The sequence below is a fragment of the Herpailurus yagouaroundi genome, unplaced genomic scaffold (assembly GCF_014898765.1).
Source record: "Herpailurus yagouaroundi ecotype Mexico unplaced genomic scaffold, PumYag 182, whole genome shotgun sequence".
NCBI lineage: Eukaryota > Metazoa > Chordata > Mammalia > Carnivora > Felidae > Herpailurus > Herpailurus yagouaroundi.
The window spans coordinates 50,288,269-50,310,823 of NW_024412413.1; the positions used below are offsets into that span (position 1 = coordinate 50,288,269).

At 40.9% G+C, this 22,555-nt stretch overlaps 1 pseudogene; it reads right to left on the reverse strand.

The window, feature by feature from the left end:
* Positions 1 to 21,726: 21,726 nt before the first annotated feature.
* On the reverse strand, positions 21,727 to 22,144 carry LOC121040070 (40S ribosomal protein S24-like; annotated as a pseudogene).
* Positions 22,145 to 22,555: the final 411 nt, after the last annotated feature.

A 22,555-nucleotide genomic window follows, 5' to 3' on the forward strand; every position in this document is an offset into this window, starting at 1 on the left:
CAGCCACCTACTTCACTTGGTCCCACTTCTGTTTTTTGGATTAAATTGTTTCGAAAATAAGGATTGGAGGGAGGAAGGGTTTTAATGTTTTTATAAAATAAGGATATTTATGCTTTCATAAATTTGGAAAAGAAAGATATTTTTAACCACAATCAATTAAGAGCACTGTCTCTTCCTATTGTAGCTTTTCTCCTGTCACATGACCCCCAGCGTCGAGCGGCACTGAAGTAGGCATAAGCATTTCTGGGATCTAGCTAATGAGAACTTGGCCTGGAGTTATGTTTTGTTTGGATATAGTGGAATATGTTTATGTGGAACAAATATTATATATTTATATTTAGCTTTATTTTGCCACCTGAAAAGAATTTATGTGTGACTTTATTTAACAAAGTAAAACAAATCTTTGATTATAACCTGCCACCAGGCAACATTTACAACCAAACATCATGACAACACAGCTGCTATAAAAGGTGAGGGAAAAGATCTCAATATTGATCATATTGATCAAGTTTGCCCAATATGTGCCCTATGTAGCTCACTCCTTAATTGTGCTGTAATAAAAAAAAAAAAAAAAAAGTAACCCCACAGTTCCTGAGGTTGTTGATTGCTTTGATATTTGGCAAACGTTCAGTGTTTTCTGGTTCATCTCCTGGATATAGTATGTAAACCCACATACCAGGGGTGCCTGGGTGTCTCGGTCAGTTAAGCAACGACTCTTGATTTCGGTTGAGGTCATGATCTCCCAGTTTGTGAGATCGAGCCCTGCGTTGGACTCTGCACTAACGGCAGGGAGCCTGCTTGGGATTCTCTCTTCCTCTCTCTCTGCCCGTGCCCCGCACATGCTCACTTGCACATTCTCTCTTGTTCTCAAAATAAATGAATAAAATAAAAAATAAATAAACCCACATATCAATGTGGCTTTTTCTTTTTTTAACTTTTAGTCTAGATGTAACAACGTGATCTGCCCCTTATAAAGGTGTTCAAGACTTGCAACACGGACACAAATAAGATGCAAAAAGTTTATTTAAAAATTAGTAAAACTCGGGGCACCTGGTGGCTCAGTCAGTTAAGCATCTGACTTCAGCTCAGGTCACAATCTCACAGCTTGTGAGTTCAAGTCCCGCATCTGGCTCCATGCTGACAGCTCAGAGCCTGGAGCCTGTTTGGGATTCTGTTTCTCCCTCTCTCTCTGCCCCTCCCCTGCGCACACTGTGTTTCCCTCTAGTTCCCAAAAATAAATAAACATCAAAAAAATTTTTTTAAGTTAGTAAAACTCAAAAATACTCTTTAACTATAATGTGGTAGCCATTTTACAAACACTTCAATAGAACAAGTGAGAAATTATAGATTCCTGATTTAAATGCATGTGAAGGGTACCTCCTTTTATTTTATTTTATTTAAGTTATGAAAGAAAAGATTTAGGTGAAATTAATAAAATATGAAATGTGATAAAGATGAGTGATGAAATCTATAGAGATTGTTTTGACACCGAAAAGTCACTCAAAGGAAGAGATAAATTTTGAATAAAAGTAATAAAAAGTCATGGATATTGTTTGATAACCCAATTAATGAAGAGTGAAGCATGTGACTACAGTGAAAAAAAAATGTTAAATTTCTTGCTGAATTGACATAAAATTACTGACATCAAGGAAGATAAAATAAAACCCATGATATACCACCATAATGAAAACATTAATGACAACAGGATGATAGTGTCATTAATTCAAAGAGAATTAAAGGCAAGTCACTGCCAAAAAGAAATTGAAACACCCTAAAATCTTATAGCATACATAAAAGAAACTCGATAGTATTTCCCCAAATTTGATAACAGCCCTAAAAAATTAACGTGGTGTTAACAATAAAGACTTGTGAACTTGTAACATATTTTTTTCTCAACTGGCAATAATAAAATTCAATGTTGGGAATGCAAGCTGGTGCAGCCACTCTGGAAAACAGTATGGAGCTTCCTCAAAAAACTAAAAATAGAACTACCCTACGACCCAGCAATTGCACTACTAGGCATTTATCTAAGGGATACAGCTGTGCTGTTTCAAAGGGACACATGCACCCCAATGTTTATAGCAGTACTATCAACAATAGCCAAAGTATGGAAAGAGCCCAAATGTCCATCGATGGATGAATGGATAAAGAAGATGTGGTATATATATATATATATAATGGAGTATTACTCAGCAATCAAAAAGAATGAACTCTTGCCATTTGCAGTCATGTGGATGGAACTGGAAGGTATTAGCTAAGTGAAATTAGTCAGAGAAAGACGAAAATCATATGACTTCACTCATATGAGGACTTTAAGAGGCAAAACAGATGAATATAAGGGAAGGGAAACAAAAATAATATAAAAACAGGGAGGGGGACAAAACAGAAGAGACTCATAAATATGGAGAGCAAACTGAGGGTCGCGGGAGGGATTGGGGGAGGAGGGATGGGCTAAATGGGTAAGGGGCATTAAGGAATTTACTGCTGAAATCATTGTTGCACTATATGCTAATTTGGATGTAAATTAAAAAAATAAAAAATAAAATTAAAAAAATAATAAAATTCAATGTTATCAAGCATCATAGAAAAATTATTAGCTTTCTTTTTTCCATACATACAATATTGTAAAGTTGTTGCTATATGAACAGGCTACCAAAGAGTAGGAGAAGCACCCCATCCCCATTTCCACCAAATGATGGGGAGAGTATGGTAAGCAGTGAATTAATTATATTATTATCTTATTATTATAATATAATAACAAATTATATTATTTTTCCAGATTCCAGTGATATTTACCAGCTTTTACACTTATAATTTGTTGTCACTACTTTCTCATTCTAAATAAATCTTCATTTTAATATTTTATTTCATATTCATAATTTTTATTATCTTTATTAAAGAGGATTTCCAAGTATATAATCTCCAGGCCTCACATAGTCTGGATCTTCCCCTCATAGAATTTATAGTATTCAAGCAGGCTTCTCAAGCCTTCACTCATGCTGTTCCCAGTGCCTGGATCTGCCACCGTCCATGTTTGTTACCTACTATTCAAGATTTAACTCACACATAGCCTTCTCTGTGAAACCTTTCAGCCTCCACTCCTACCCATCTCTCAAGCAGAGTGCTTCCAGAGAACATTTACATATCTTATTTGTAATAAGATAGATAATTATATCCTATGATAGAAAGGAGCTCTTTAAAGGCAAGACAGGGCCACCTTGTCCCCAGCTCCCGGCCTTACACCTGTTACTCAAGAAGATTTAGTAAACGTGGGGTGACCAATGACTTTATGAATGAGTTGCAATGTCACACAATATGGTAAAAATTTTGGGGCGCCTGGGTGGCGCAGTCGGTTAAGCGTCCGACTTCAGCCAGGTCACGATCTCGCGGTCCGTGAGTTCGAGCCCCGCGTCAGGCTCTGGGCTGATGGCTCAGAGCCTGGAGCCTGTTTCCGATTCTGTGTCTCCCTCTCTCTCTGCCCCTCCCCCGTTCATGCTCTGTCTCTCTCTGTCCCAAAAATAAATAAACGTTGAAAATATGGTAAAAATTTTAAGATGTACAGTTGCCAATGACCAGAGATAATATGGTGCTTCCTTTTTTATCTTGTTACTTCGATTTCTGGACCTTTTCCTGAGCTCTTTGGTGCCTGTAACCCATCCAACTCTTATGACAAGTCTTCTGGTGGTGGAGAAGCACTTTTATTTTCCTAAGCTGTTGTTCAGGGGTCTTTTACAAACAAGTACCTTATTGGAGGGGAAAAGAAGATGAGAATGATGGGTCCATAACGCTCAGGGGGGACTTATCATTTCTTTGTATTGTGGACATAGGAACAGAAGCCTCTGGAAAAAAAAAATTCATTTCCTGATCTATTCAGCAATCTATTAACTTCCTTTCCCTCATACACAGTGAGCATGTTTTTCTGCTTTTTTCCACTCCCTCCGTGGGCTATTTCATTTCCTCTCTAATATTTAGCACATTAGCGCTTCTCAAAGTTTCAATTCTCTTGCACTGCTTAATATCAATGTGCTTAAATGCAGAACTCACTTCTCAGGCCTGCCTGCTGCTGTTTTTCCAATTTGTCCTCATCACTGGTTCATAGCCAAGCAGACTTGCACAAAGCCTTTGCTCAGGCCTTTGATGTATATTGTGTCCTAGAATGAATGCGCCACTAGGCCCAGAAGTTGCGTATCACCTTCTGCCGTGCATTGTAAAATTAGCTGGAGCCTCCATCATTCATAAACAACATGCTCCCCATGATATATGTCTCTGAACATTGTTTATTGAAATGAGGGCAGCCTATTATCATTGAGTTGTTTGATTATTGTCTTTCTGTTTGTACTTGGTATTCATTTATGCATTTATTTATTCAACAAACTATAATTGAGTGCTTCATAGGTATCAGGGACTATTAAGATATTGGTGGTACAAGTCCTAGAATTGGGTCTTTCCCCACCAACAGTTCTGTGTGAATTACAGAGTGACAGAAAGCAGAAGGGTTTGAGTCAGAAAAGTTGGGTTCATGTCCTGGCTCTGTCTCCAACTAGCTGTCAAGGGGTTTACCTGGAGTTCTTTACTTTTTCACATGTAAAACAGGGGAAACAATATCTTTGCTCTAGCGGTGTTATTTGCATTAAATGAGACAATTTTCAAAGCATCATTGAATGGTTGATTAGGGAAGGGAGGAAGAGGGCTAACATCCCAGGGTTTTCTCTATTTTAGTTGGAAACATACCTCTTCCCCTTCAAAGGAAATGAAAGGGCTGGGGCTACTGGGCAGAAGCAGAGACAAGAGAAATGGTCCCAATGCCAGATCCCGGCCCAGCACTGGGAGGAAACACATTTCTGCTCCTTCCAAATCCTTCCCAACATCAGGCCCCGGGCCCAGAGCTACTAGTAGTGGCTGGCACTTAACAATGACCCTGATTGGGAGAAGCATCAAAGACAAAGAAGCTGTGAGAGCTGTCCCCAGCACCAGCACTCCTGACGACACCCAAGAAGTGGAGATTCTGAAGACACGGCGGTATTCCTCAGATCCCAACGTCCAGCATTTAATGCAGTGAGCATGCCCTTGACATCAGCTCTTGACTGCTGCAGGTAGAGCCAATGACCTACCTCTTGATCCAGAAGGAGACACCGGGGTCTACGATTAGTGGTACAGGAGGATAGCTGGAGGTCAGAAGGATTCTTCTGGGCACTGTCAGGAACTGTTAGTATGACTGCACTCTTACATTCCCGATAACCAAACACCACTGTCTTTTCCCAATTTCATGGTTGAGGAGATGCCTGTCCCCGTGTCCAGAACCTCAATCCTGATGTATTGAATGCTTTCTCTATGGCAGACACCTTATCAGATTTCCTGTACGTATTCCATCTTCACAACTCTTCGAGGTGAGTGTTATTCCCATTTTACAGATGAGACACTCGAGTTCAGAGAGAAGAGAAGTACCTTTTCCATAATCGCACAGGGAGAACTTGGGATTCTACCCGGGAGTCTGATGCACACGGCCAGACTGCTCCTGACTCCCACTTTGTAGGTGCTCGGCTTTATGGCATGAATTTTGAATGAAACTTGGGCCTGCCTCTCTCTTCACAGGGCTCAAGAGATTCAAATATAAGCACTTAAAGTTTTCATGGCTATTACTTACTTCATCATCTCCTGAGGAGGGCAATGGAACTGTGGATTATACCGGGGAGAATTGTTCACAGTGCTGCTCTATGACCTTGTTCCACTTCAGATAACTCCTTCTTAGTGTGTGTGTGTGTGTGTGTGTGTGTGTGTACTATTGCCTGAACTAACATTGCACACAGGGGACTGGGATTTCACAATCATAAGTAGAAACAGCAAAATTCCTCGCCAGTGTCTTTATCGCCTCACTTCTTCCAAGAAACTTTTCCTGAGCGAAGCCACCAGGTCGTTCATTCCTGTGGCGGTACGAAATGCTTTCTCTTAATTTGTTCTCCTTGTTTCATCCTGCTTCATTTTTAAAAAACATACGGTGACTCCCAAACTAGATTAAAGTAAACATCGTTTCTCAGGTTTGCTCGTATCCACACTGAATGTTGCAGGTGCTCATTAAACGTCATCACTTCTGAAGCACTGTGCACGTGTCCAGGATAGTGGGGAAAGGTAGTGGGGAATGGAGGGGAGCAAGCAGTGAGAAGAGCTCACAGGTCACAGACATAACCTGTGTCTCCCCAGGTCCCACCAGCCTTGGGGATGCTAGCAAGGCAATAGGACCAAGAGATTTAAAAAGAAAATTAATGTTTCTTTACTTTTGAGAGACAGAGCGTGAGTCGGGGGGAGGGGTGGGCAGAGAGAGAGGGAGACACAACATCTGAAGCAGGCTCCAGGCCCTGAACTGTCAGCACAGAGCCCGATGCGGGGCTCAAACTCACTAACTGTGAGATCACGACCTGGGCCGAAGTCAGATGCTTAACTGACTGAGCCACCCCGGGAGCCCCAGGATCAAGAGATTTTTCACCGAAGAGTATCTGCCTGGTCTTTCTAGATGAATCACAGGATTCAGCCCCGTCTCAGGCCTCCTGGAGTGGCTAAGGAAATCCTTAGAAGTTGGGTCACCTCCTGGACTGCCAGATTTAATCCTCCTGGCTGTGACATGCGAGTCTTCTGCCCTCCTCTTCCCCACGAGTTCTCACTTAGGTGTCAGGTTGCTGTGCCCACATCCAGCAGCCAGGTGGCTGTGGTCCTGGCTCTTTCACTCATACAACATGGCCCAGGGGATCGTAGGCGGCTGCTGTGAATGACATCCCCAGCACGTAAGTGCTGTAACATGTGCCAACCGCCTTGAGGCTAAACTGAGGAATTTACCCCACCCTTCACTTGACTTATATTCTGTTACAGGCCACAGAGCCATGCTGCCCAACCTGTCTTTTACAATGATGCTGGTGATCAGCTTCTTCTCAAACACTCTTCCTCCTGAGACTTGGGCACCGGTCTCGGGATGCAACAAGGGCCGGAAGGAAATATGAGCCACATAAACCTTGTAACCTCAGACTGCCCCTCCCCTCTGACAATGACCCATTGTCCTTGGACTGAGCTCACACACCTCTCCCTTCTTTGGGTGAATTCCTTCCCACAAGGCTCCGTGGTTCCTCTTGTAAATAACTCCCTACCAGGCAGGCATGCCTGGCTGATCCTCCAGAACTGTTTGTGGAGTATCAGGATTTACAGCGGCTTCTCAGACCCCCAGGTCTCACTCTGGAACTCTGCTAGGCGTTGGCTTCCTTTAGCCATTTTCAACGGTGAATTCTAAAGATGACTGTGTGCCAAGGGTGCCGCACTCTCAAAGATTTCTCTTTGCTCCCTTCACCCGCATCGGACTTGCCAGTGGGTTTGAAATTTTTTCAGGTTGTATCACAGGACTCGTGTTTACAAAACTATTTTGTTCCTAAAATTTTATTTCAAAAAGCAGCCCTTGAATTATTTAAGCAACTAATTCTTGATATTAAATTCATTGGACTTGCCTAACTATTTTATCCTAAATAGGTGTGAAATTAGATATTAGTAAGGGTTGTGCCATCTATGAAGAGAGTTGTGGAGAATTGGAAACTTGGCAGTCACCCAGGAGGGAACAGTACATTTCAGGTCTTTATTTTTTCTTTTGCAATAGGGTCTAAACTCTGCAGAGTTCTCAAAAGTCTACTAAAAGGGATTAATGGTATTCCCATTGAGGCCAAGATGAGAATTGGAGAAGCATAATGATCTTTGAGAATTTTGAAAAAGTCTCCACTTTAGGAACACTACCAAAAGGAAAACTAAATTTCAATTGCTTCTCCTATAACTACAATATCCCTTCCCGTACTCCTACCCCCCAAAAAGAGAAAACTTATTTAGAACTGTGTTTAATTGATTAAACCACTCTCACAACACACAAAACAATCACAAACACACAAGAAAACCTTTTTTTTCTTTTTTGTCTTAGTTTGGGAATTTTAAGGAGTTACCTTCAATTTCTGAAATATTTAAATTATGTAACTGGAATCTTGAATGTATAATCTTAGCTGTTATAATGTGGTTAATCTTGGTTAAGCTTGTAATGTGTTGCTTAGAAAAAGACAACTTAATCTTCTTATTTCTTATCCCCAAGGAGAAGTTTATGCATATGTAATCAGAATAATCCTGACTAATAATTAAACTAAAGGTCTTCAGGTTTCATGATATTGTGACTTGTCCTAAATTGTTTCACAGTCTCAGGCAGTTCTCTTAATTTGGATCTTGTCTGTATGAAGTAAGTGTATACAAGTGAATCGTGTTACTTTGTATGAGTTTTTTCTTCAATTCACATGACTCATTTTATTGAACTAAATGAAGCAAAAAGAAAAATATACAGGTGACATATTTGTTTCAATAGCTTAGTAAAGGTAACTCTATTGAACAGTAAAAAGGGGCAAATGCCACAAGGTTGTAAACTCCGGTGGCTTTGTAAAACCACAGAAAACAGGCAGATAAAGGTCACCCTTTCAGAGAGGCAGACAGAGAGAGGGAGGCATACTGATAGTAGCTGATAAACACAAGACCTGAGGCTGACAGGTAGGCTGTCGTTACATTAAATAATTATTTGTAAGTAAGTTACGCAAATTCAACTGCGTTTGCTTGGAATAGAGAGATGTTAAAATAGCACTTGCCTGCTGTCCCCTCAAGTGAACAGCCTCCCCAGAGCGGGACAAGAGACATGAATCTGCTATGACCTCGTCAACCTGAGTTCCCTTGTAATCCTCTCACCACGTTTAGACATTTCAGGTGGTGGCCCAACGGTGCAAATCGATTATTTTATCTGCTGCTCAACCAAGGACACAGAAAACTACTCTGATGCCAAAAGAAAACCTGGCAATGCCAAGTTCGTGAGAGTTGGTCTGCTGGTCTCCAATGGGCACTTTGCAGAGGAATTTTCAAGGGTGATTTTCAACATTTCCATTAGGTCTTCAGCTGAATGCAGAAAGTCCCCTTTAAGTAATTTGTTCTTCCAGCGTATAATCATCTCTACCATTTACCTCCATCCCTGCTCCCATACCTTCTGGAAAAAACCTGTGATTTCTCTTCTCTATTCCACACACACTTCTTTTAGGAGACGGAGTTGGAGGGAGATGGAGAGGGAATGGAATGTGATCTGTCTCCAGAACTCTCCTCAGCTAGGCCTTGACTCGTCAATGCCATCCAAACCTGGGCCATTGTTTAAAATGTCTATGCACTGTATTCTACGTGGTCCGGCTCAAGTTCGTCTAATGGAAACTCTGAATCCAACTTCTCCAGACTGAGACTCTGGTGCCACTTTTGCTGTGAGGCCTGCCCTGAGCAAGCTCTTTATTTATTTATGTATGTATTAATGTTTACTTATTTTTGAGAGAGAGAGAGAAACTATGGGCACGAGTGGGGGAGGGGGAGAGAGAGGGAGACACAGAATCCGAAACAGGCTCCAGGTTCTGAGCTGTCAGCACTAAGCCTGACGCAGGGCTCCAACTCACAAACCGTAAGATCATGACCTGAGCCAAAGTCAGATGCTTAACCGACTGAGCCACCCAGGAGCCCCTGAGCAAGCTATTTAAAATGGTGATGTCACTTGTCAACATTCTCAGCACCTCTTGCCTGACTGTCCCTTTTCCTTTTTCTCGTGGCACTGTCACCTTCTCACTTTTTTTTTCTGGCTATTTTATCCTAACTTTTATTCTGATGCTTCTGACTCTCTTAATATCTTATTGTTTGTTTCCTGTTACTGCTCCCCCTCCCTCCCCCCGCCCCCCCACCCCACCACTAGGAGTAAACTCTGCAAGGTAGGGATCAGTCTGTCCACCAATGCATCTCAACCATAGTGAACAGTGCCTGGCCCACAGTGTTTAATGAATATGCTGAATGAATATGTGAGGATTCTACATCTGAATTCCCTGGGCAGAAATAGTTTGACGGCCAGCTACTGGTTTAAAGCGGGTCTTACATCAGTGCTCCACTAAATTCTTTAATTTTATCACACTAAAAAGCAGCCATTGGTAATTAGCAAAATTTCCAGAAGTTGCTCATCAGTTACTTCATGCATGTGAAGACAGGTACAATGTCCAAAACAACTGACCATTTTTACAATATATCAAAATCCATTACTGCAAATATATTTGGAGCAGAAATTTGTATGACAGAAATGTCTAAATCTAGCCAGTGGCCCATTTATTTTAAATTAGGTTCTTATCCACAAAATCCTATTAGAGCAAAGTGATTTAAAGAGATTCTTCATCTTCTCTTTAATGTAACTTAACCTGGGTATTAAGAAGACTTCAATTAAATACTCTGATGAGGAGTCTACATTTTATAGACCATAAGAGTAATTTAAAACAAATGGCACTTTCTTAAACTCTGCTATTATCAAACTCTCAACAATGCCTGTCTCTTTCTGAAGTCTTTTTAGTTAGGGACACGGTCAAGACTTGACTGTTTACCTCCTTAATGTCTGTCTGCCTATGCCCTGCAAAGGGAAAAACTATTTTTAAAGGTTTGAAGAGTTACTTAAACATCAATCCACATTTTTCTCGACAACATTAGAAACATACCAGTGCCTGTTCACTTTAGGTATAACCATGATCTATCTGATAGAATTAAATTAGTAAATCAATGAAGTGCTATTTCAGCACTGCTGGTCACAATTTTCTCTTTTTATTAAAAGTCTAGTTTGTCTAGACTCTCATTTTTTCATGTCCAGCCATTATAATGTGTACAGATGATTTGAGCTACAAATGGAGAGAGAGATCGTATTTTCTGAAACAAAAACATGCTGTAGCAATCCGGGGAATCAAACATACACTGGTTATTAGTCTGGATATACTACCCCAGACTGGGCCTGACCATAAGTAGGTATGTTCTCTATCTATCCTCAGTTTCTTCATCCGTAAAATGAGTCTGTTCACACCCACTTTGCAGTATTACTAAAGTTAACCTTCCAGCAATATCTGGTACATGGAGGCTATGTGCCATGAATTGTAATTCTAATCATAATCATTCATTCATCTGACTTGACTATTTATTTGAGAAATTTTATAAAGGCCTAAAACATAAGTCTCTTTAAAGTATGTTTAACCAATTGTTTTCATTGAAAACATTGCAAGGAATCAGTGTTATCCTAAAAATCCAGGTCATGGAATCACTATCTTTATAGGTCCTGGTTCTCACACAAGATCCTGGAAGTTAGTTCAACATTTTAGGAGGCCCTAACATCATTATGTGTCCCCGCAAAGGTGTGAGAGTTCTAAACCCCAACACCTGTCAATGTGACCTTATTTGGAGATAGAGCCTTTGCAGACAATCAAGTTAAGATGGGGTCATTAGGATAGGCCTAATTCAACATGACTGTACCCTTATAAAAGGAGGGAATTTGGACACAGAGACAGATACACGCAGGGAGAACACCACGTGAAGATGAAGGCAGAGACCAGGGCGATGATTCTACAAGCCGAGGAAGCCAAGCCAAGTTACGCCGAGTATTGCCAACAAAATGCCGGAAGCCAGGGGAGAGGCCTGGAACAGTTTCCCCCTCATAGCCCAGAAGGTAACAACTGTACTGATACCTTGTTCTCAGACTTCTAGCCTCCAGAGCGCTGAGATACTACATTTCTGTTTTTTAAGCCACAGTTTTGGGGTACTTTGCAACAGCAACAAACTAACATAGCCCCCAAGCCACAGGGTGGCTGTTAAGGGTAGAGGGAAGCCGCATACCTGCCATTCTCAGCATTGTTGCTACTTGGGCGTGCTCACCTAGTTCTGAGAGGGTGAGTGGAGACTGGGGTGTCTATTTCACGGGGCAATCTAAACTTACCTTGTTGCCTGGCCCTGCGGCGGAGAGGGAGAGAAGTGAAGGGGGCAACCAGCAAGTTTGTTGAAATGTTGCCAACAAGAAGGTAGTGACACAAAGGTCTTGAACGTTTTTCCTTGTCTCAGCCTCAGGCAGAGAAATCTGGCCACCAGTAGGGTGGGGATTTTTTTTTTTTTTTCTCTTTACCAAAACAAAGAAAGCTTTAAGCATTCACCAGTTCCACAAGCTGTGTAAACTGAGCTTCACCAACAGCAGCTGAGCAATTGCTACAGGGCTATCCCTTATTGGCCAGTCTTAGCCTGCAAAGCACCAGTGGGGCTAGAAAGAGATGGAACACTTGGAATTTCCCCACCCCATTCAGGGCCCTTCTGTGGCTAATGTGCCTCGCAGAACCATCAGCTGTTGGTGCTTTTCCTTAATCAACCAAAGTAGTGTTGGAAAGCATCCATCTGCCACACACACACACACACACACACACACACACACACACCCCACACTTGGGATCTCTAAACAATGTAGTTACTAATAGTCATTGTTTATCAATTATGTAGTGTATGCTAAGACTGTGCTAAGCATTTTGCACTCAGTATTTAGCAAACCTTCACTCAACAGTGGTGAAGAGACTACTGTGTGCAAATCATTAAACTGGGTGCGGGACACAAAATGATGAATAAGACAGATACAATCACTGCCCACGGCAGACACTATTTTTTTGCTTACCAAATATACACTACACCTTTCCTCCCCAATTTAGACTATGCAAAATCTCACTGTCCTACCCTCCCTTGCACTTTAGAGTTCAAAGCACCTAGTTATGGCCAAGCTCAAGAATGGAAAGTGTGCTTTCCTACTAAAATAAGACAGATGTGATTTTCGTCATTATTCTTCCTTTCTCCCAGCCTCGATTTGAATGTGATGGTTGGAGCTGTAGCAGCCATTTTGAACCACTGAAGTAAAGAGCTATCCTGCATTATCAACAATAACCAAATGTCCATCAACTGATAAATGGATAAAGAAGATGTGGCATATAGATATAGATATAGATATAGATATAGATATAGATATAGATATAGATATAGATATAGATATAGATATATAATAGAGTATTACTCAGCCATCAAAAAGAATGAAATCTTGCCATTTATAATGATGTGGATGGAGCTAGAATGTATTATGCTAAGCAAAATAAGTCAGAGAAAGAAAAATGCCATATGATTTCACTCATATGTGGAATTTAAGAAACAAAACAGATGAACATATGGGACAGGGGTAAAGAGAAGTGAGAGAAACAAACCACAAGAGGTTTTTACTGATAGAGAACAAACTGAGGGTTGATGGAGGGTGGTGAGTGGGAGATGGGCTAGAGAGGTGATAGGTATTAAGGAGAGCACTTGTGATGAGCACTGGGTCTTGTATGTAAGTGATGAGTCACTGAGTTCTACTCCTGAAACCAATATGTTAACAAACTAAAATTTAAATTTAAAAAATAGAGAGAGACCCTGATATAGTTAAACCTTCAGAACATTACTAGCAGCTGCTACCTCTGTACTTCTTTTTACATGAAGAAGGTCAATCCCTATTTGTTAGGTTTTCTGTTACTTGTTGCTGACTGTGCTCCAAAACAGATACAACTTCCTTGATGAAGTTTATGCTCTATTTGGGGAAACAGACATAACCAATTTCCATCACGATAATTACTTAATTGGCATTGTGACAAGTGCTACGAAGAATTATAGGGCACCAGGAGCATGTATAACAGGTCTGTCCATTTCCAGAGTCTGTGCTCCCTGGGAATAGAACTGGGTACATTCCAGATTCTGCCACCTACTAGCTATATAACTTCAGGCAAATTACTTAACCTCCCTAAACCACGGTTACCTCTGTAGTATGTCAAATTGTGAATATAATGTTCTCTCTCATAGGTTTGTTGTGAGGATTAAAGGATCAAATGCACATAAGCAGGTTTGTAAGATCCTAGAACATAGTAAGCATAATTATTATTATAAGTAACCATTATTGCATTATGTTATTATATGTCACATGTATGTCGATATTACATATGTATATTAAGTATAGAAAAATATATAATGTATATTAAAATCAAATTTTAAAATGCCCAAGATTCCCACTTCTTGACAGGCAAGCCCTATAGAGACCCCTGCAGAGTCTGGACTGAACTTGTGAATCTCTGATATACCATTCCTGGGATTATATTATGGCCTTGATAACTAAAGGTTTTCAGGGTGGGCCTGACCTATTCAGATAAGCGCTTCTGTAGCAGAGCTTTCTCCAGATTGCAAACATCTGAGCAACAAGTCAGAGAGACGTGCTCTTGACGGCCTCAGAGCAGCAGCAGCAATTATGGTGCAAACTACCAATGGGCGCCATGTGGGTAGGAAGTGCTCACAGCCTCCAGGAGATGAGAGGAGTTGCTGGCCGACAGCCGACAGCCGGCGAGGAACTAGGGACCTCAGTCTAGAGCAGAAAGGACATGCGTTCTGTCCATTACACATGAGATGGGAAGGAGGACCCTGAGGCCTGGATGAGACAGCAGTCCCAACTCATACCTTCATTTCAGCCTGAAGAGCTGCTGAGCAGAGAGACTACCTAAGCATGACTTGAAGACTGGTGACATCACAAACTTCTCTTGTTTATGGCACATTGTTTTATGGCAATTTGTTATGTAACTGTAGAAAATGAACATGCATATATATATATATTATCATATTATATTTTGTAGAAGGGTGTATTGCATAAATTATTGCATCAGGACAAAGTAGAGGCCTTTTCCAATTGATCCAAAAGTACAGAATGTTTCTCTCATTCTGTTACCCTGATGATCCCCCAGAAAGAGCCCTGTCCTCATCAGAATCATCAAAGATGGGTCCTGGCACATCTGGGAAGCGTTCAAGAGCCCAGGTCTAGAGCATCAATTTCATTTTAAGCAAATGATGCAGGTGGTATACTCACCACTTCCACTCACGTTCCATTTTTGAGAACTTAGTCCTGTGGCCAACTTGGTCTCAAAGGAGACTGGGAAATGCAGTCTTGAGGCTGGATGAGGATGTGCGCAAAAGAAGAGGAGAATGGAGTTTGGTCAGCAACGGAGAGTTTCTACCACAGATATGATAAAATAACAGTAATCACTATAATACACTGCCAAATTACTCTCCAGCCTTGCTCCTGCTGAGCACTTTGTTTTGATTACTTCTGAGAGAGCCAGATTTGATTGCAGAGGAGATACCTCACAGTTTTGTAATGCTGAATCACTCATTCGTGTGGCAACGTTGACCTCTGCCTGGAATAGCAGTAGCACTGACATTAACGACTGTGCTGCTCACCGCTCATTATTGCAATTCATAATCAAATGTACTTTTCTTGGTGCTTTGCAAACTGATACAGATACATTCCAATCGATAGGTTTTATCCACCTACCCATCCTCACCTGTGACATGGTGCTGGGGAGGGGGGGTGGTGATAAAAAAAAAAAAGCAGAATGCACATACCCCCCTGCAACAGCCTGGCATCTTCTCTACCCCTCATCTTTTCCCACTTTAGAGGATTACAGGAAGAAGAGTTCTACAAGATATGAGCCATTTTGCTGTGATTTAGTCAATGGGCTAAGAGGGTGTGTGCACTGCTGGATGGTTTTTTACTTGTGGTAAGAAAGGCCATGAAGGCAGCTTCAGATTTTCTTTTGAGGATTAGGCTGATCAAAACACCCCTTTCTAGTGGGGTGCCTGGGTGGCTCAGTCAGTTAAGCATCCAACTTCGGCTCAGGTCATGATCTCATGGCTCTTGAGTTTGAGCCCCATAGGGCTTTGTGCTGACAGCTAGAGGCCTGGAGCCTGTTTTGTATTCTGTGTCCCTCTCTCTCTGTCCCTCCTCTACTCACACTCTGTCTGTCGCTCTCTCAAAATAAATAAACATTAAAAAAAATTTTTTTTGAATATCCCTTTCCTCAGACTCCTCCAGGGACTGCAAGAGAATGGGTGTTTTGCAGGCATATGGAGAGAGTAAATTTTATTTGGTTGACTGAATAGACACACAATAAATGTTAATGATGCCAATCATAGTATATATACCAGTGTTATCCATTTTAAAGGAAAGGGGAAATTGTCTCACACATTTTCAGAATTCCTATCACAGAATCTTCTTGATGGTTGATTTCCTTTTTTCTGAAGCTGGAGCTCAGCTTCAGAGTTATTTTTCAAAATATTGTGTGTTTTGCTAACAGTATATAACTCCATATGTTATTTCATCCATAAAACTTGTTCCTAATTTTTTTTCCTGCGGGTTCTAGGTTGATGATACCACCAGGCCTTGAGGAAAAGTCAGCCTTCTGACAGGGCTGTTATCAACTAGCTAAAGTTCTAAGATTCTGATAACATCTTTTATGAAGGAACTGAAAGCATCTCCAAATGATAAGCCCCTTCTCTTATTCTGTTCTATGCTCCCACAGCAACCAGGCCATTTAGGTATTAGCAACATTTAAATAGCAATATTTGGTTTTATTTTTCTCCCAAGAATATTTCTCAGGTAGCAGAATCCATTTCACGTCATCATCCCAATTAATGGTCCAATTCTCCATACACTGAATTCAATCTGTGCAGAGGCAGAAAGCTGGACTTTGTAATTCCTGATTAGGACGGTCTTATATAAGAAGAAAGATCATGGACCTATGGGGTGACTCAAAGTATGGTTAATCTACTGCCAGAAAACCTAAGAAGAGGGCTGTGTAAGGCAGGATAAGGAGGAAGTAAGGAGTAGGACCCCTATTCCCATCTCTTTCCCAGCATTTCCCAATTCCAAGGGCAAGGGATAGACTTGTACTTTATTAAAATAATATGTAGGCACCTGGGTGGGCTCAGTTGGTTAAGAGGCTGAGTCTTGATTTCAGTTCAGGTCATGATCTCACAATTTGTGAGTTCAAGCCCTGCATCGGGCTCTGCCCTGACAGAGTGGAGCCTGCTTGGGGTTTTCTCTCTCCCTCTCTCTGGTCCTCCCCTGCTTGCGCTTGCTCTCTCTCTCTCAGGGAAAAAAAAAAAAAAAAAAAAAAAAAAACACCTTAAAAAAATAAAATAATAGGCAATCATCCAGGTGAGGATATGGCTGCCAGCAGTGTTAGGTCTCTACTTGACCAGATACATAAAAAGAAGAAATGACTCTCTTTTCCTAATTCCTGCAAACACAAGCTGTGACAGGACATAGAAGGAGAACTCATTCCCATTATGGTTTGAGATTTCATCCAGCCCTCTGATGAGTTACTGAGGTAGGTCTGTTGGAGAACTGACTAACGATATCTTGAATTAGCATGGCCATTTGCAGCCTTCACATTTCACTTCTTTTGTCTCAGATGCTCCTCTTAGCAGCTCACGGGAGTCAAAATAAAAGGAGCTCTATAATATAGAGCATTTACTGTGTGCCAAGTGTATATATTCCCGTTCATTGATTCTCCACAACACTCCTCAGAGTTAGGTTCTATTATGAATTTCATTTTACGGATGAGGCTTAGAGAGGTTGAGATTCCCAAGCTCAACCTTTGGTAAATGACAGGATCAGCTGCGTAAACCTAGGCAGTCTGGCTACCAGGTTCAGATGCTGAACCATGACACCATTGGCTTCACGGTTTTTAGAGAACTTAAGTGACCAGTAACCAGCAGCATTGGAACTAAGACCTACTTGTCTGCTTCTTTCTTATTTCAGCATTCTGCTGGTTTGGGGACCTCTGGGGTTTGTGCTCACTTAGATCCATTGTGGCTGTGTTTCCCAAACTCCCACCCCCCATGGCCACTCAAGGAATCAAACTTTTCTCTAAGGTCAAGTTTAGGATTTGAAACCTTTAATTTCCTTCTAGCTGACATTTTACCATTTCATAGTCCCCAAACCTCTTGCAGCTTATAAAGGAATGATTTCAGATATCCACTCCCCACAGCTCCGAGAGCAATTCATTTTAATGTTGGGACATTGCCCAGAATTCAAGAAAACTAGCATGATCCTTCCAGTCTGGCTTTTCACTCTACCTATTGTCTAAAACTCTGTTTATAGGCATAAACTACTAGGCTAGACATGGGGGAAAATTTTTAGTGTTCCAGATAATAGTCTTAACCTTAACAAGAGGCCCAGATATTTGGTGAGTTTCTTTATTCATTTGTATATTTGGGGGTCATGTAAACAATGGAAAAAATATGTTCCATAAGGTTTTATCACCATTTAAATAATAGTAGTAAAAAACTTTCCCCAAACTAATCATAATAAAAGTTGTTCAGCAAATCCAAAATAAGTCCATTGAGTCTAAGAAAAAGAAAAGTTTTAATTATCTGTGCCAGAGAATGGCTTTAGAAGATTAATGTTAGGGAAGGTTCTATAATGGTCTTTTGGGAACCCACAAGGCCTTATAAAATGGAGACAACAAATACAGTGGAAATGTCTTCAGCAACTTAGCTTGAAATGAACAAAATTACAGCATTCTCCTAGAGAGTTGGTCTTGATTGGATGGCTATTGATCAAAAATGATGAAAAAGATGTTAAAGGGGCTACTGAGTTAAACATTTATCTTCCCTGTTCCTTAAATTCTGTATCTTGGGGCACCTGGGTGGCTCAGTCAGTTGAGTGTCTGACTTCAGCCCAGGTAATGATCTCGCAGTTCGTGAATTTGAGCCCTGCATCAGGCTCTGTGCTGACAGCTCAGAGCCTGGAGCCTCTTCGGATTCTGTCTGTCTCTCTCTCAAAAATAAATAAACATTAAAAAAAATTTTAATCTGCATTTTTACAATTGATGCCTTTTTAAAAAAGCCAAAATTTAGAGTTGTCAACAGCTAACCTAGTAAGATATTTAAAAGTAAATACAACAATGAACTTCTGTTCTATTAAACATTAGTCAAATGATCCTTTTAAAAATAAGCATAAAAGCCCATCACTCAAAGTCAATAACAATTCTAGATTGTGTGTCTAACTAGTCAGTTAAGTGTCCAACTTTTGGGGCGCCTGGGTGGCTCAGTCAGTTAAGCGTCTGACTTCAGCTCAGGTCATGATCTCACGGTTTGTGAGTTCAAGCCCCACATCAGGCTCTGTGATGACAGCTCAGAGCCTGGAGCCTGCTTCAGATTCTGTGTCTCCCTCCCTCCTTCTCTGCCACTCCCCCACTCATGTTCTCTCTCTCTCTCTCTCTCTCTCTCTCTCTCTCTCTCTCTCTCTCAAAAATAAACATTAAAAAAAAGTTTCAAATGATATCCTTGCCCTGCCCGAAGGAATCAACCTTTTGATATCACTTAGGTTTCTTGCTTCTTGGAGGTCCCATGCCCAATCGATTGGTAGTGTTGAAAATCATGGAAAAGCAAAAGATATAAATCTTTTGGACAAGATGGCATTGGTAGGAAACTCCCCTCCAGCTTTTATACCTCTGTGATGATGGGATGGGTTGCTCCTGGGAAGAGACTAGCCAAAGTATTGTAATATTTTGACTCATAAAATTTTCACGAAACAACTCTTTCCGAAACAAGTTGGACAGGTTGAGTATGTGACTTTCTTGGTATGGGGCTGCCATATGCTAATAAAACCTCCCAAGTGTCTGCTATCCTGCAGTCTATCTTTTTCCATTTATTCCAGGACCTCAAATAGTCAAAAACAGTTTTAAAAGGGAGAGTGGGGCTCCTGGCTTCTTTAATACTATATTATATGGTCCACTTTAAATTTCATTTTCACAACAATTCTTCAAGATAGATAATATTCTGCTCATCTCACAGATGATAAAACAAGCACTAAAGGACAGGAAACTTGCCAGAGGCTAGTGAGCTGGAAAGAAATAAAACCAGGACTCGATCCAGGTGGGTTTGCCTCTAGAATCCCAAGCTTTCCCACGGACTCTTCCGTATTCCTCCTTTTGTATCCTGTTGGCTCTCCTCTACTGCTGCCTAAGCAGGGGATTGGCATTTAACAAGGGGTTGGGAGGGATGCCAAGACGAGAACAACACCAAGTGGATAGAACAGAACTGCTTGTTAGAGGCCTCTCCCTTATGCTCAGACTGTTAAATGAGCTGAGAGGCAGAGTGTGCAATGGTAAAACAACTGGTCTTGAACTCAGACTGGGCTTCAAATTCCTTCTCCACCATTCCTGAATGATACCTACTGCCTGGGCTCAGTTACATGTGACACTAGACTCCTAGGAGACCACCTGACCAATGGACCCACAGCCTCTCCACTAAATCTGCTGTATCTCCCCGACCCTCCAAAGTATGTGTTCCCAACTCCTGGTCTCTACTCCAATTCAACCTTACGGCTGAGCCTCTCCTGCTTACTAGGTTGGTTTCCAATGGGCTCCGACACCTCTTTTTTAGTCGTGCCGGGCCTGAGAAGTCTTTGTGGTGGCATCTTACACCCAAACTCCCTGGTTTTCAGCTTTTAATCTTTAGCCAGAATTAGAATTGGACTTGTCATGGCTTGAACTTCCTGATTTAGACTGTAGATTCCTCCCTAGGAATATGTCAGCCCCTTTGTTCTCAGTTTTCTCTAACTCTGCTCCTTTAGTGGCAGCTTTTTCTCTCCTCCCAGGAAAGGAACCATCAACTACATGGCTGTGGCTGCCCAGATAATGCACTGGGCGTTTAAGGGGACTTGCACTCACCTGGGACTTGCACAGATTGCCTCCAGTCTGGATCACCGCATTCCTTTCTAGAGCAGTGAGGACAAAGCAGAGATTCTCCACAACTAACAGATAAACCTGCCACTTCCCTAGTGAACACCATTCTTCCCACCCTCCAGTCACTCAATGTCTACATTTTAACAGACAGTAACATTTTCTGAAGCTTTTTGGAGGAAAAGGAGAAGAAAGTGGGTTAAGAGTATCACTACACTCCTACAGAATAGCTTCCATTTGATAGGCTATAATTTCTAGAATAAGCTTCTCTCTTGACACTGGAGTTCCTATTGCATCTGCAGAGAAATGTATTATTTGCTGAATCTTTTACAACTTATTATGAAAAATTTTAAGCATATACCAAAGTGTATAAAAATAGTATAATGAAGTACCATCACCAGCTTCAAAACTTGTCAATTCATGGCCAATCTCCTTTCTCCTTTTTACCCCATCCACATCTTCTGTCTTCTGGATTATTTTTATACAAATCCAAGAGTTTATATAACTATATCTATGAGTGTTTTATGATATATCTTTTAAAGATAAGGATTCTTGGGGCACCTGGCTGGCTCAGTCAGTAGAGCAATGCGACTCTTGATCTTGGGGTTGTGAGTTCAGGCTCCATGTTGGGTGTGGATATTAATTTAACAAAATAAAATTTAAAAAAATAAAGAGAAGGATTCTTTCTAAAAAATAACCACAATACCATTATTACACCTAAAATTTAATAAATAGTTCCCTAATACTAGCAAAAACCCAATCTTTGGATTTCTCTGACTGTTCGGTGAGAGATCTGTTGTTTACAATTGCTTTGCTTTGTTCAAATCAGGAGCCAAAATGTATACATTGCACATTAATCTGTCTCCAAAGTTTTTGTGACATATGTGTATCCTTTGCTTTTTTGTTTTTCTTGTAATTTATTGAAGAAAGCAGGTAATTTTCCCTGTAGAAATTTTCACATTCTGGATTTTACGGATTGCCTTTGTGATATCCTGTCTCCTAGACAATTGGCAGTTAGATCTAGAGGCCTTGATAAGAATCTCTTCCACTTTTTATGAGAATATTTCACAGTTAGGGTTGTGTGTCTATATTACTGTGTGTATATGTTATTGTGTATTATATATGTATTATGTATCTATATTATTGTGTATATATATTATTATCTATTAACAAACTCAGAGCGTTTATATATTTTACATATATAATACATTTCTATTTTACATATAAACGCTGTGGGTTTATTAATCTTCTCAAGAAAAATCTGCACAATCACCACAGATAGTCACTGCAGAGTCTTGACTCCTTTTTTTTTGCCAATACCAGCAATGGCTTGTGCAGTCCCCCCGACTTTCTTCATTCTGGTCTTGCATTCCTTTGGCTGCTTCCTTGACGCCTTTTTCTTCTCATACAGGCCATGTCTTGCAAGTCTACATCTGGGTTCGTTTTTCATGACATAATCCGAGGGATCATAAATCATGCCAGAGCCACTTGTCTTGCCACCACCACAGTGAGTTCTGGATCCAAATATAAAGATGCCGTCTGGTGTAGTCTTATACATTTTGGCTAGCTTTTCCTGAATTTCTGTCGTAGGTACTGTTGGTTACCTTGCTGGGGTGAAGCATGTCAAGGACCGTGTGTTTCTGCTGATGTAGTCGGTTGGTCAGGAACCTCCTGGTGCAGATAGTTACTGTGTCATCCATGATGGTGGCCAAGCTTCATGATGGTGGAAGAGCGCTGTCGTAAAAGGAGACACAGAGTGTGTGGTTGTTTCTCTTTTTGTAAAGTTAAACTAGATCCGTGGGTTTTGGTATCGTCAACTTGATCCGTTCTTTATAAAGCTCCCCATTAGTCTTTCACTTAATGGCCCAGAAGCTATTGATGGCCTTTGCCCAGATTCTTTATCTTGTTAGCGATTGCAAAGTGGTGATGTTTAAATTCTATTGTCCTTTCTGCATTTATTAGCTGCAATTAAAACAAAACAAACAAACAAACTTTCCCTCATCAACTCTTTGGTTACTCTGAGATACAGTCCTTATGGGAAAAGCATGATAAATGCTTGATTCTGTCTCTCTTTCCATTTTGTTATCAGCTTCCAAGATGACTAATGAATA